The sequence below is a fragment of the Amblyomma mixtum genome, chromosome 3 (assembly GCF_055824585.1).
Source record: "Amblyomma mixtum isolate Tamu chromosome 3, ASM5582458v1, whole genome shotgun sequence".
Lineage (NCBI taxonomy): Eukaryota > Metazoa > Arthropoda > Arachnida > Ixodida > Ixodidae > Amblyomma > Amblyomma mixtum.
This window is the reverse complement of record NC_143014.1, coordinates 385,883,966-385,900,117: the sequence shown is the minus strand read 5'-3', so window position 1 is coordinate 385,900,117 and position 16,152 is coordinate 385,883,966.

Below are 16,152 nucleotides of genomic sequence, written 5' to 3'. Positions count from 1 at the left end.
CCTCCGCTGCCCAAGTGTGGGAGCACATTAGTTTATTTTCTTTTGCTAGGCGCCTTGGATCGCGTTGGCCTCATTTTTTTTTCTCTTTGCCGGTTCATACACATTCGTTCTTTCTCCAGCTAGCTCTTTTTGGCGGAAGGGGCGATCTCATTTTTTTTTAACACAGCGCTGGCGGAAATACGGACGAGAATGAAGACACACAGAAGACACATGCACACTTGCAGACAACAACAACAACAACTTGCAGGCCTGGCAGGCTGTGCCGCCTGCATTAGGCCTTGTCGATGTAAAACACTTGTGCTGCCCGCTAGATTCCAGAAAGCTCGCTTCTCACAGCAAGTCGCATCATAGTTCCGTGGGCTGGGTGCGGCCGGAACCAGCCCTCCCGCTATCCCGTCTGTAAGGCCTCCTCGCCACCCGAATCACGGTACGCGGATTGGCTCCGCTCCTTCGCATGCCCCTGAGTCTCGTTGCTACGCAAGAGCACGGTAGAAACGGGCTCCTTGAGAGCGAAAGACACGACGTGATGCTATTTGGGGCGGCCGTGGACTGCAGAATGAACAGTTCATCGCGCGCGTATACATTGACGGCGACGACGCGAGCGGGTGTCATTCGTTGTTTTTTTTGTGTGTGTGTATGTGTGGTGTCGTGAAGAGTGCACATAAGCTTCGAGATATACTCAAAAGCGTGCGACCAGCAGTCGCACTCTGACGTCTTTCATTCGGCAAAACATGTGAGTGAAAACGTTGAAAAACCTGGCATCATTGAAAGCAAATTCAAGTGGGTAAGACAATGAGCAGTTCAGCTTTTTGAGATCAAGCTCATAAAGGCTTATCAAAGACAGATCCGAAGGCTGCCAGCGTAAGGATCAGTTTTAGATATTTTTAGTTTTTGGCAACTCTCGTGGCACACCCGGAAGAAGCTATAGCAACAAAGTATTTGAAACCTTTGGAAAGGAAACCTCATATTCAAAAAAGATACTGGATGGACTCCTCATTGTCGTGCCAGGTCCGCGTTCTTCCGGAGCATGATAACACAACAGGCTTCCATTGAGAACAAAAGGAAGCACACTGCAGTTACATTTAATACCGCCGCCGCGGTGGCTCAGTGGCTATGGTGCTCGGCTGCTGACCCGAAAGACGCGGGTTCGATCCCGGCCGCGGCGGCTGGAATTTCTTTGGAGGAGAAATTCTAGAGGCCCGTGTACTGTGCGATGTCAGTGCACGTTAAAGAACCCCAGGTGGTCGAAATTTCCGGAGCCCTTCACTACGGCGTCTCTCATAGCCTCAGTCGCTTTGGGACGTTAAACCCCATAAACCAAACCAAACCAAACATTTAATACCAGCCTTTGGTATGAGCCGACCATTCGCCTAGCCAGCCGGTTATGACGTAGCATGGTCGGGCGCCGGAGAGGGAATGAAGGACGTCGGAGACGAGGATGCGGGAAAGACAAGGAGAGAAGACTTTATACACTTAAATTTACATCATTGACAAGGGAGCTCGGTACCGAGACGCTAACTGCTGGAACGCTGCACGAGGAGAGCACATGATGCCACCTGATGAAAGAGCCCCCCCGTTTGACATTTTCTTTCTCGCGCCTCCTCGAAAACAAGTTTTTATGTTTCTTCGTCAGCATTATATCAGCCGAAAAACAAGCTCAAATCAGAAAATGTAGCGTTAAAATTATTCCTGCGTTCAAAACTGTAGAATGGAAAGATAGAACTTCTTGGAGAGTCCGAAGAATAACTTATTACGCTCAAAACGGCGAAGCCCAAAAGCAGCATTATTTCAGTATCCTGTATTTGTACATGATGTATATTGCCGCCCTATCTCCATCCTTTCTTACATCGCTCTCCCCTTTCTTTCCCTCTGCCTGTCCTTTCTATGCCCTTTGGTTGGCGTCACTTACCTTCTCCTAACATTAAATTTCCCAACCAGACAGACTTCTGTCGAATGTTTTCTTTTGAGCCTTTTATTCCCGCTAGCCGCAGCTCAGGTGCTTCAAGTTTCGATGGCAGATGCCACGGCTGGCAACATCTGTTATTTCCATTTTTATTTTTTCATAACCAATAAATAGCCACTAACAACAACAAGAAAAGCGGCACCCGTTAATCACCTTCCCTTTAAAAAAATTTTAGATTGGTTTTTAGGAACGTAAATGAGTACCTGGGTTCGAACCCAACCGCGGCGGCCGCGTTTCGATGGAGGCGAAACGCAGAGGCGCCCGTGTGCTGTGCGATGTCAGTGCACGTTAAAGATCCCCAGGTGGTCGGAATTATTTCGGACACCTCCACTACGGCACCTCTTTCTTGCTTTCTTCTTTCACTCCCACCTTCCTCCCTTCCCTTACGGCGCGGTTCAGGTGTCCGCCGAGATATGTGAGACAGATACTGCGCCATTTCCTTTCTCCAAAAACCAATTTAGCAATTTTACGTAAATGACGCGGTAACTGTCTCGCATTTTCGGTGGACACCCGAACCGCGCCGTAAGGGAAGGGATTAAGGAGGGAGTGAAAGAAGAAAGGAAGAAAGAGGTGCCGTAGTGGAGAGAGAGAGAGAGAGAGAGGAATTTCAATGAGAGGAAAAGGAGGTGAGTTCGGCCGGTGGTAACATGGCCCTGGTCTTCTAGTCCACACTGGGGAAAGGGAAGAAGGGGAAAGTGTGAATGAAGGTTAATGATGGCATAATACAACAAGTTTCATAGGTGATGGCCATGGTGGAGGTGTGCGGTATATTTTTGACCAGCTGGGGGATCTTTAACGTGCACTGACATCGCACAGCATACGGGCGCCTTTTGCGTTTCGCCTCCATCGAAACGCGGCCGCCGTGGCCGGGTTCGAACGCGGTTACTCCAGCTCAGTAGGCGAGCGCTCTACCCACTGAGCCACCGAGGTGGGTAAACACCTTACCTTACAACGCAATTCGTGTTTTCGGTGTCGCGTGGAACCATATATCTGTGAACGAAATCATGATGCAGTGAAGCCAAACTTGTCGAGTTTCTTCTGCTTTGTATGTCACAATCCAAAGGAAGCAAAACAAGACAGCAACGAGGACGAAATGCAAATTATGATCTTTAATCGGGTAAAATCAAAAACTGAGAACATCGCGCAGGTTAAACACTTCTGAATGTGTTCACTCGCCACGTGAGCCGTATGCCGGTTGTTTCGCCAAATATGCTTTGCAATTTTTCTTTATTAAATAGGCGTTTGTAGTTAGAAGAGAGTTTTTTGTGTCTTAGCAGTGTCCGTGGTCTAGCGCATCGGAATGCAGCTAATATGTGCAAAACAGCAGTCTAGATAACTAATATTGAATAGCTAATTTTCAACTATTACTGTTAGACTATTTCTTGAAAGGCGCGCCGTTCACTTTAAGCAATATTCATATCAGTTTCCGTATCCATATCCATCTTTGTTGGGCGATAGCGCCATGGGTAAGTTTGTTTTCTAAAATAAACAAAAAAAGAGATATGGATATTACTTACGGTGAGCCACACGCCTCTCAATAAGTAAGGAGACTAACAGTAATGGCTAAAAAGTTAACTATTCAAGAATCATTCTACAATGTAAGTTGTTGCGAGTTAACGACTATATTTATTTATTTAGTATTTAGTAATACTGCAGGCCAATAGTTTGGCCCAAGCAGGAGGGGCATATCACAAACAAGAAAGCACAGAAAAACGTATACAATGCAACATGAAATGAACATAATGCACAAAAAGAAGCACAAATGAGAACGTCAACATCTCTAAGTTACACAAAAATGATTTTGCAATGCAGCCAAGAAATTGTTTGACTGAAAGACACTAATGGGAAGTGAATTCCAATCGTTTACCGTTCGAGGGTAAAGACTGTACTTATAAGCGCTTGTTTTCGCGAAGATCACTGCAAGGAAATACTCATGACTGTGTCGTGTTCTCCTCGTAGAAGGCCGACATACGGAAGCTGGTAGCGACATATTATTTTTTCCAGAAAGAGTGTTATGTAGTAGTACAAGACGATTAATTTTTCTGGGTATTTCAATTGTCTATATTCTATTTTGTAACATTATTGAGGACGGCGAATCCTTCCTGGCATATTTCCCGTATATAAATCTCACTGCTTTTCTCTGTACTCGCTCAAGTTCTTTTGTGTCTTTCATGGTATGCGGGTCCCAGAGTTCGGAAGCATATTCTAACTTCGATCTCACTATTGCATTGTAGGCTAACATTTTAGTCCTTACAGGCGCGTTTTTAAGCTTTCTCTTTATGACCCACAATTTTTTTAGCGCTGCTGAGCAAACATCCGAGATATGAGTTGACCATGTAAGCATATTGTTAAGGGTAACGCCAAGGTATTTGTGTTTGTCGACTTCGAGGACAGTTCTATTTACAAGTTGATATTCCATGCCTACAGCGCGAAGAACGGCTGAGTGAAGAAGGAAACACGCAGGGGCACAACACAGCGCTTTTTTGTAGTCATGCAATATTAGTTAACGAGCCGAATAATTTGCACACCCTAGCTGTATTCTCATGCGCTACACTAGGAACAATACTATGCCGAAAAAGCGCTTACTCTTGATGCCTATATTTAAAAATTGCAGATCATATTAGGTGAAACATCCTGTATGCCGCGTGCTAAAACTTACTAATTACAATTAGTAGATTTCCAAGCGCGCCCTCAGATAACTCTGATCCCCTGAATTCGCTGAGGCTTAGTCTGAACGAGTTATTTTGGCAACCACAAGACTCCTGCGTACCACCAAAGGTGAGCGCCGTGCCCTGCTCAAGTGATAACCAGCCAGAAGACACCCTTATCCGAGGCACAATACCCAGAGTGACGCCAAAACGAAAGCTCAATTCCAGCTTGCAGTGCGACTCGTCTCTTGATATAGTCACAGTGAAATACACATCCCTAAAGTGCCACACACTGACCTCCGCCGCGAGGCTACTGTCGTGTACAGCAGGGCTGAGAATTTGGTCAAAATTGTACACCCTAAATAGATACGCAAAGCTGCTGCCGGACCCTCCGTCGAAAAATACCTTTTGCTCACCGTTTGCGCTTTGCCGCGAAGTAGGGTAACGTCGCCTAAGCCAAATCATGGGGTATTTAACGTGTGGAACAACTGCTTGTTGCGCATCATCGAGGCGAGACAGTGACTGTTCTGAAAAAACTTCCAGCTTTCGAAGGATGTGCTTCTTTTCCAGGCGCCACGGAATGGGTGTCTTGCGATCCCAGCTTACTTCCTCAGCCGAGGTTGGCCGCAACTCAGAGATGAGCCCTCCCAGATGGGACCGCAGTTCGCCGAGAGATCTTGAGAGCTCCACCTGAGCTTGAGCATGTGCGGAATTCTGAGCCTGATGCCATTCGCTGGACTCTTCGCCAATTACCCGGAGTAGATTTCCTTGGCTCGTTACTTGCTCAGTGAGCTCATTGAGCCGACTCTGCAATGCGGGGAGCTGTTCTTCGCACGGCTCCCTCAAGAGTGCCCTGAATTCATCAAGCGCTGCCTCGACGTCACGCGTTTGGAAGACGCCATCATCCTGCGGTGGCTGGCTGACGCCTGTTGTGGAAGTCGTAATGTCGCTACATCCGGATATGTAGTGCTCCGAGAGGCTTGCGTGGGGGACGTTTCCACCGCACCGGGGACAGTCCACAGCGTGGAAACAGCATTCCTCTTCGTAGTGTCGAAGGATAGCGTCTAGTGTTCCCACGAACGAACAACCTCGTTCTTTATTCCAGCAATGTGCCTAGAAAGATATTGAAAATAATTGCTAGTTACAGACTTGGTAGTCGCGCTGACATTGCAAAAAGGTTCAGTGGAAGCATGCATTGTTTAAGGAGGAATAAACCGGCTAAAAAATGTCGATATTTGCGCAATCTGTAAGCGGAACTAGATTCAAGCTCTCATTTTCCACCGCTTCGTCGGGTGAAACCAGCGTTAGCTCGATGTCGTCAGTCACATCAAGACATCGCAAAATGGTTTCTAACTGTGTATCTTTTGGAGGATCTTTTGCAGTGCAACGGAACGACACAGAGAGAGGACACGGGACTGCGCTGCACTTTAATAAAACAATGCATTATTACATTGATTCCTGTTTCTTCTCTCAGTCCCGTCCGGTTGCGCAGCAAAAGAGTTAAAGTTTGATGTTTTGACTGCCTAAACATGCTGCGGAAACGGAAATGAAATTGCACATGGAGCCAGATGGTCAGAGTACACTCGTTTGGAGAGGAGAGAAGTTTGGAGAACATACGAACTGTAGTGTACCGCAGCGAATCGGCTGGGAAGCTCTTTGGCTCCGAAAGTTACAAACTGACATACTACATCACTAAATGGCTGACAGTGGTCTGTTGGAGATTACTTATTTCTCCTTGCAGGAAAGTTTATTTCATAAAAATGAGACATCAAATACATGGGCTTCTACGGGAGCTTATATGTTCTTTCGTTATACATATATTATTTTGTTATAAACTGTGCGTTATAGAGAGACTAAGATTCAACTAGCTTGCTCAATTCGTCCGCCAAGTTATCTGCCATGTAAGCGGCCGCAGATGCGCAGAAGCAGTGCGAAGACAATCGTATCTTTTGATGAATTCTGACCATAGAGAATTTCACGACTAGGCTCCGAAGCTCACAGACGGATGCAGCGATATGCTACAATAACAGTGACTATGCTCACGCCACACACTACACACACTCTATTGAATATGCTTTAGATGTTCTCTTCATCCATCGTCGCCAAGGCCTCAAACTTGTTCAGTAAAGTGACGGAATGCGTCGCGTGCACTACATCACACGTTTAATGACGACTGCCTTGCTATGGTTTTATTGTTTTCATGTAATTACTAATAGTTGCGCAGAAACTTGGGTGTTTGGCGGCTGCACTTTAAAAGATTCCTCTGCGTAAATAAGTGGCCTACTTGGGGGATAACACCACTCTCAAAGTAGGGTATTGGCGCGCAGCTTTTTGTTCTTTACGTACTGCTCGAAGCCGCCATTACGAAGCCTTATCGCTTTGTCAGACTAGTGGCAAACTGATACCCCAGGAATGACTGTAGCCGCGCGCACCTGTTTACAATGTTCGAGGTTGTCGTCCGTACTTTGGCCGCCCTATCGGGGAAGTTAGTTCATCCTGAGCGCGGCCGAGTGCGTCCATCAGAATTATCTTCGACAACTGTACCGTAAACTTCGGGCTATCACCGCCGCTTAGGTCAGTCATTTTGAGGACAGAGGTAGGCCGAATAAACTTCGCTTTCGAGCAATCACTATCATGGAGAGGGCTGAGTCGGGCTGGTTGGTTCATGTTGAATGGTACGGCAAAACAGCGCTGACGGACGGGACGGAAGAAGAGACTAACACATGCGCTGAACTAACAACCAAAAGGTTTATTGCGAAAGAGGGGTGCAATATAAAGCATAGAAGGGAAAACTGCGGTGTAAACATGACAAGGCATACACTCGGGATATCATCAATGATTAAGAAAAGCGATCTCCTGTGGGAATAGAGCCACCGATGGTTGGCTTACACATGAGTTGCCTAATGTGTGAATGTGAAAGGCCTCCGATATCAGGCGTGAGGTGTGGTCTCTATACTTGGCGATGATAGTGGTTTGGTCTAAAAACGCCTCACATTTGTCGCAATCTGCGAAATGAATGACCATGTTATTTCGGCGTGACTTGTTTTCTATGTCTTTCGCGTGTTCGCGTAGCCGATCATTGACGCACCGTCCGGTCTCGCCGATGTAAAATCGGCCGCATGACAGTGGGACCTTGTAAATCACACCACAGCAACAGTTGACAAATTTGTTTCTTGCTTCTTGCTTCGCGATGGCCGTCGCTTCCACAGGAGAATAATAGGGTCTGCACTCTTTGAAATACAGTGCAATGTCGCCATTGATCTGCACTGTGCTTAAATAGTGAGAAAATAATTAGGAACTGCTGTAGGTTGCAGGTTAGTAATGGTAGCTGAACAGCCGATCTCAAGTGCCTCAGTGCAACTTTCATCCTACAGAAAGCCGGCATAGAGGCACCCTAAGCACGTCTAAAGACCCTGGAAACCGATCCTACAGGCTGCGCCATCTGCCAGACGAAAATGAATTCAACGGCCCTGCTGAGTGGATGTCAGAGTTGCGAGGCTGACTTGAATCTTAAAGCCGACTTTTTGAGATGTATGTAGGTTTGAAGGTTTTAGGGTCTATTTCCTCAACAAGGTATTGCGAGGAAAGCAAGGGGAAAAGTTGTACAAACAGCTTAAGAGCTATTATATCTTTACAGAGCGGCATTGACGGTAGCGGGAGTATTATATGAAAGCAAAAGACAAAAATAATATACTAAGAATAAAAATTACGAGGAACTTTAGCGGCTAAAGTGGTGAAAGGCGAAAGCCTGAGTGCTGCATTCTGCTACGCGATTGTTCACTGCAGATTTTGTTGGTGCATTAATTAACTGGCAATTAATGACGCTTAAGCTTCGCCTTTAGGAGTGGAACGCGACAGCGTGTTGTAGCGCTGCCACGGAGTCCAAGGAACGCCACCACCCGTTCGGCGCGATGCGTTGCCCTTTGAACGCGACGCTTTTTGAGGAAAGGAAATGGGGCTGTAATTCTCTGTCATCTCGGTGGACACCTGAGCCGCACCGTACAGGAAGGGAGGAAGTGCGAGTGAAAGAAGAAAGAGGGGCCTTAATGAAGAAAATGAAAATTGTATTTGAGGAAAGGAAATCACGCATTAACTGTCTCACATATCTCAGTAGACACTAGTCGAAAATTGTATTTGAGGAAAGGAAGTTGCGCAGCAACTGTCTCACATATTTCGGTGGACACCCGTCAAAATTCGCGCGCGGTGACGTCACGACAATTCGGACCAATCTGAAACGCGGGCAAATACGCCTTGCTCGTCGGTAGATTGGTTTTTGAGGAAAGGAAATGTGTCTGCCTCTCATATCTCGGTGGACACCTAAACCTCGCCGTAACGGGAAGGGAGGACGATGGGAGTGAACGAAGACACCCTACTCACTAGACGCACCTTTGTTCAATCCAAACCATCGAGCTGGCATGGCGGAGTGGTAGCGTGCTCGACTCGCACTCCGGAGACCGGGGTTCGATTCCCAAGTTCAGCCAATTTCTTACTCGGTTTTGTTTATTTATCTGGTCTGACTAGAAAGGTTATAATTCGACTACTAGCTAAACTCAGTTAAACTTACTTGGAACATCACTATACGATCCCTTTAATTGGTTGCATGGTTAGTAGCCAAAGTACAATTGGGCCCGTTTGAAATTCGCGCACTGTGTGACGTCACGACCGTTTCGACCAATTGAAAAGCGTGACATTTCTATCGACAGCTCCTGCTTACAACGATGAGGCATTAAAGGCTTCCGCCTTAAAAACACGTATGCTCAGGATAGATAAACATGAAGGTACGCGCATCATGACTATAGATGGCAAGAAAAAAAATAGCATGCGATCATACGAGGAATAATGGTGCAGTAGCACGCATAATGACTACGGGGAAGAGGAAATAAGTGAACAATGTGATTTAAACGAGTCTGAAAAATGGCGACTGCTACAAAACTATTACACGAATATATGACGAAATTTGAGAGCAATGTCGGGTAGGAAAACATTGTCACGGTAGTACAGCTAATTAAGTAGTGTAGGTAACGCTTATTGCATCATTTGTGGGCCATAATTGCTGCGAAATTTAAGCTTCAGCGGCTCAGCTCTGTGGATTCAATACACTGATTTGTTTTCCTCTAAATCTGCAAGTATAATCAGGGTGTAATCATTTTTTCATTACTGCAAGTTTATAATTGGGAAAAACCATTTAGTTATACATGCAGTTGATTTGTAAAATGGCGTGTTTTTGGTAACTATTCTCGGTTTGGAAGAAATATGGCCCTTTACATTAAACGCGTACGATTCGTTCCTGTAAGACAGCGAGTTTATTAATATTATCTGCTCTGTCGTAGTAATAGAAACGATGGCTCTTGCGAATAGCTTTCATTCCAACGAGCAGACGATATCGCATTTTCAAAGTGACTACCCAAATCGCCTCTCCACCGAGTCGGCCCATCTGTTGCTTCATCATCTGGCAGTCACCCTTGCTGTTGGATTTAGTGCTCGGTAAGCCTCATATACTTAAAGACGGAACCGGTTTCTCAATCATTACGAGCAGTCCAGGCAAGTTTCGATGTCACATTGCTTCTCAAAGAAGGTAGACTCTAATATGCTGTCTTGCAATGTTTGAGCCAAAATAGGTGGATAGTTTTCGCGAAGACATTTTTTGAATTGTTACCAACAAATGTGCAAGTCTCCATATATGATAATTTCGCTATCCTCCACAGCACCCATAGCCATGAAAAACTGAAGTCAACTGCACTCACTTTGAAAACATCAATTTTCCTTGCCGGCAAAGGCAGCTTCTAACACTCCTCCTCGTGGAAACGCTCCTGGTCCAAGGGACAAACGCCGCCGACGCCATCTTGGCCACAGCCAGCCTTGCAGGTTTCGCATAAAGTGTGCATGCAAGGTAGCATTGACCTGGTGCTGGAAATCACCCCGCACAGCGAACACGCGTAGCGGTGCACAGTGTCATCTGCAAACATCGTCGGTCTCCATTTCACGCCGACAATGCTTCCACCGCTCAGCCGCAGTTGTGGTCCTGCTCTCGGGTCCGGCATGTTCGTCTCTGAGCCGCCCCTGGCAACACCCGTAGGCAAAGGGTTGATGTCAGAAGTCTAGAGAGCATGTTATCCGGCGCCGATAATAGTTTTGTGCGAACTCCTGATACCGTTGTGCTCGTATGTTTCGCCGACGTGAGGCTTTGTTTCAGGACATGGAAAATTACCTTTCATCTTGTACTGATGTTGTCGAATATGTCCGTCCGTCCCCCCGACGGAAGGACGGGTATGTTGATGACTACCTAGTCAAGCCTGTCTTTTCGATGTATCGACAGAGGCTCGCCATTGTCGCGTCGTGGGTGCGCAGGCCCATAGAAGCACCGCAAGGTATTCCGCAATGAGTTCCAGCGCTCTTTAGGACTCCGGCATCTAGAGACGTCGCTGCACAAAAGCGACACAGGCAAGGAACAAGGGTTTCAATCCCACAAACGAACAGCAATCGGGGGCTGCGTAGCTCGTAGAAAATCCGCGGGGCACCTGCCTTTCCACGGGGCACATACGAAAGACGCGTACTCGAAGTGTAAATGTGCGCGCTGGCGTTGAAAATGCGCTCTTACTGTGCGAAGCGTGGGTCTGCCAGCTGGATTGATCACGAATAACTGCACGCTGGTCGCCAAACACGAACGGGGTATCGTTGGGAGACAGTTGATGCAGGCGGTGGCGACCTCGTCATCCCGTTGGTTTCCCACGACGCCACAGCGACCCGCCAACCACTGCACGCGAATCACACATCCGTGTTCTGCAGACAGTTTGACGGCCTCGCTGAATACGCACAAAAGCTGTGGACCACCGTCCCGGTTCTGCTGGCTGCCGAGGGTGGAGTGCTAATCGCAGAGCAGGGCACTCGTAGGCGATAGGGGGCCGATGCTCGCCCGCAGCGGAAGCTCAGTTTTTAAGGTGTATGTCAGAAAAAAAAACACAACGACATTATTATCTGCCTAAGTAGAGGAGATAGCCATGATGTGCCAGAGGAAATACCGTTGATCTGGTTTCTAATAGCTGCCGATAATCCGCCTACATAAAGACCGGCATCGATGATGGCAAGGGGACACAAGTTCTTCAGTGTCGGTGCTAAGTGCAACACGTGCAGGTCAGTCAGCACCTCTTCCTCTTCAGAAGCGCTGCCTCCGTGCTCTCTGTCTGCATGGTGTGGTGCAGACCCGAAGCTACCGAAAATTAACACCCTTTCTCCCATCACGCTGCAGCCGGCCGAGCGCCTAGCAGGTCGGAGTAGCCCTTGGGGTGTCCCTTTGATCCAACACGACTTCTCGATGTCATTCCCATGCATGTCTGCAAAGCAGGCGCCCAGCTGTCTGTTGTGGCCACCAAAGATGCACAGCTCTGTATGATACACGAAGGCACCATGATGTTTGCAACCATTTAAGTGCACATCTTTCACTCTTCGGCTCACCCACATCAAGGTTGTTGTTTACAGATAATACAAGGAAGTATCGTATCGCTTGTTGCCTTCTCGGTCGAACACCTGGCCACCCCAAACATACATGCGGATTCCGACTGCAGACACCGTGTGGCAGCAGCGCATAGCCGGGGGCTCTCCATTAGTAGGAACGGGATGCCACGTAAGGCTCTCCAAGTCGGTAAAATATACACGGTCCGAGTATTCCATGTCCAAGCCATCAAAGATGTACTATCGGGGACAAAAGTGGTATACTCCACGCGCCGGGAGCCGGAGCAACGAAAAACTGCGTTGCATCTGGCGGCATCTGGGATCGAGACAGCCAATGCGTGACGTTTATTATCAGCAGGCATGTCGCTTGGCTCGTTTCAGTGTTTCTTGCTTTAGCTCTCCAAAATACCGCAGTTTTCTGTTGCTCCGGCTCCCGCCGCGTGGAGTATAGCACTTTTGTCCCCAATAGTACATCCGTTGATCCAGCAAGCAAGCAGAAAAGATGCTTAGTGTCAACACTTGGCCGCACATCACCGGGCGGCTCCATGTCATAGCGAGGGTATCGAACCGGTATATGCCGCCAATCCATGACCTTATGTCCGAGGAGCTCCCCCACATGTAGACGCAGGGGCCGTAGGCGACAACACTGTGGTCGATAAATTTAATGGGACCGTTTTCGGAGTGTAACTCGGTCAGCAGCACACCCCACCTTAACGTTGCGGGGTGGAAGATGTATATGCCGAAGCGGTTGCCTAAGATTTCATCGCTGTCATCGTGGTAGTTTTAGAACGAGTCGAACGAGCAGACCTTCCCTCTGATGGTGACAGCTATGTTGTTGACGAGTTCTGGAACACCGTTTAGTCGCACAGTCCACATCGTGCGGTGATGACCACTCTTCTCAGAGATGAAACCAGGCGTTAGTTTTTCCTTACTACTATCGGGCAAGCACTGGGAAGGAATCCACCCGCCTCACCGCCTCACCCTCGCCTCACCCTCGCCTCACCGCCTCGCCTCACCGCCTCGCCTCACCGCACTTTAGGTCAAGAAATTGCCCCCGTGAATTTTGCTTTCGCAATTACCGGGCTTAACCAAGATAAGCCACAGCCATTTTTTTTCGAGCTTCTCTTGGTTTCAGTGTGATAGCTTCTAACGCACTCTCTGCTGTTATGATAATAGAGCAACTGTCCCTGGGCTTACGCGAAGAGAGAGGGAAAGCGTGTAAGAAGGAGTGCGCAGGGTAAGGGGGACACGATGAGGGCAGGGAGGGCGTTACGCACTGGGGTGCGCAGGCGTGTGTGACACCGATATTTTTCTTCACTACAGCCTGATACTTATTTTGATGTGATGGCGCGAACCGCTAGAGATATTTGACCTCTTGACTGCAAACACCTTGTGGGATGGGAGAGAGAGAGAGAGAGAGACTCTTTAATGAAGAGCAGAGAATTTAGCCGGCGTTTAAAGATCGCTGGCATGCTACTCTGCGTAAGGAGGGGAATTTGGGAGATAAAGACAGGAGAGCAGAGTGGAAGAGGTAAAAAAAAACGAAGATAAAATGCGGCCATGAAATGGGTACTAAGGATGCAATGGCGAGTATTGATGTAACCTATGGAGTGATGGAGTGCATAGTCCGTCAAATGGGCTGACGAAGTTCACTGCATGAAGAATGCATGAAGGTGACGTGCAAGTGAATTTAAAGCTTATCGAGATGTCCAATGGAGGGATTGCTTCATAAGCCACGGAACTGTAGGCCCTGCGCACACACAAGATTTGCGGTGCTCGTAAGGCTGCGAAGACATGCGCAGAGTCTGCGAAAACCTACATAGACGGGCAGCTGAGATCAGAAGGAAATGCGAACATCACCATTAGACAGCCATGAATGCAGCCAGGGGGCAGGTAAGGGCTTGGGACGCTTGACATCTGGAGGAGGCCAACCCGCGAACATGCGGCCGTTGGAAAAAGAGATCAACGCGCTAGGAAAGGCGACATCAAACGCGCTAGTACGCGACAAGATCGTTGACATCCAGAGGTCCAAAATGCTTGCGACCCCAACATCTGGGCAGAATGATGTAGACATGAGTCCTCAGCTCTGCGGGCAAGCCATTCTGCCGCTGAAATTCCCGTTACTGGTGGTAACTGATTCGTGAGTTTTAATGCAGGACGACAATTTCGACGTGAATGAGGATTCTTACCTGACAAGAAAAAAACTGTGGGAAATTTAAGTTTATGTTAACAGTATGTAGCGACAGCGTTGAAGGGACCCTACGGTTGCTAGGGGGTCCCCTGGCGCACCGATTCGGAGACGACACACTTGTTGCAATCATAAACTGTTTTATTGCACATAATCATCCATGTTATTTAGTGACGCTAGTTAGTGAGCCTAATTAATTAAGTGGTCCTGTAATATATTCGCCTGCTGTGTGGTGTGAGGTGCTCATTCAAGACCGCTGCATATCCCACACAACGCAAGTTCCTCAGTGGTGGTTTCGGTCCCGACTGACCACCCTTTTTTTTCATATCAGAAAAATTGTTTTTCTACTCCAGTACCCACTCGACCAACCGGGATATTCCAGTCGCAATGACGCTGACGCTGGGCTTCCGGCCGGACGGGACCTTTAATGCTGTCGCGTTAAAAAAAAAGATTAGAGTGGTGCACTTAAGCTGCGCCTTAGGAGTACGACGCGATATCATGATACGTTAATTCCCATATATGCAGAAGACCATTCTCTACTTTACATTGATACATCCTTGTGAGTCCTCGTACCCCTCCTGTCACAGTGTTGCAGCTGTTAAGCTATGGGCCCCTGCCCTGGATGGCAGGTGCTCCCAGCGGTGGGCCTTGTTGGACCCAGGTTACTCTTCCTGAGCGACCAATCCTTTATTTACCTGCCACCGTGGGGAGTTTGCTCACTATCCACTGAGCAGGTTGTGATGGCGCAGCTAGGTCACGGGAGCTAAGTGGCCCACCTTCCTCCTAGGTTATTCTCCGGGGACCACCTGCCAGAGCCATGCCCTTGATTTTTCGCTCACAACACCGACACCGACAACAAATCCGAGTTGAACCGAGACCAACAGGCGGCAGCACGCGATATTGCCGATATTAGAAAGCGTCTCGAGGCTGTAGAAAACGTAGCGACTGGTTTTGAAAACTTGCAACGGGAGCTTTGCGATAAAAGCACTTGAACTGTTGCAAAAGGAAACACATGCTTTGCGTGCCCGTTTAGATGATAGCGAGGACCGCTCACGGCGTGACAACCTTATCTTTTAAGGATTTGATGATAGCTCTACCGAGACTAACGAGCAATGTGAAGATAAAGTTCTTAGCCTTATCGCCGAAACATCAGATATCTCTTTAACGAGTGACTGCATTGCTCGTGCGCACAGAATCGGTAGATTCGACGAGAACAAAACCAGGCCCGTGATAGTAAAATTCGCCGCGCATAAAACCACGGTGCAAGTGCACTCAAAGAGATCGCTGTTGAAGGAAAAGGAAGTATCTATGAGTGAAGATTTTTCTGCGGTGACACGTAAGGCGAGAAAGCGGCTAATTGACTATGCGAAAGAGTTTGGTTTAAAAGTCAATTTAAGGCACAACAAACTAATTGCCAGTGGCAAATGATATGGATATAATGCGGAAACTGACCTAGTGTTTGAAATTGGACCTGCTCTAAACAGTGAACCCATTGAGTCTCCGCGCTGCCTTTGCCCTGGTCGTACTCTACCCGGTACTGGAACGTAGGGGCCCGCCAGGGGTGGTGGTACTGCCACTGAGAACATTGGTCTGAGCGTGGTTTTTACTAACATACGAAGTCGTTTGCCCAAAAGAGATGACTTGAGTGCATTGATAAATGACTGTAGGGCTGACATTATTGCCTTAAAAGAGACATGGCTGTCTTTAACGTCTCCAACAGTGAACTATTTCTTTGTGAAAAAAATTACAACATATTTCTATGTGACAGATATGAAAGGCAAGGTGAGGGTGTTTCACTTGCTGTCAACGACCGAATTGAATGCTTTCATGTCGCCGTAGTGACTAGTTTAGAAATTGTGTGGTGCTGTATAACTTTCCGTTTTAAAAAAATTGTTATTGGTGTG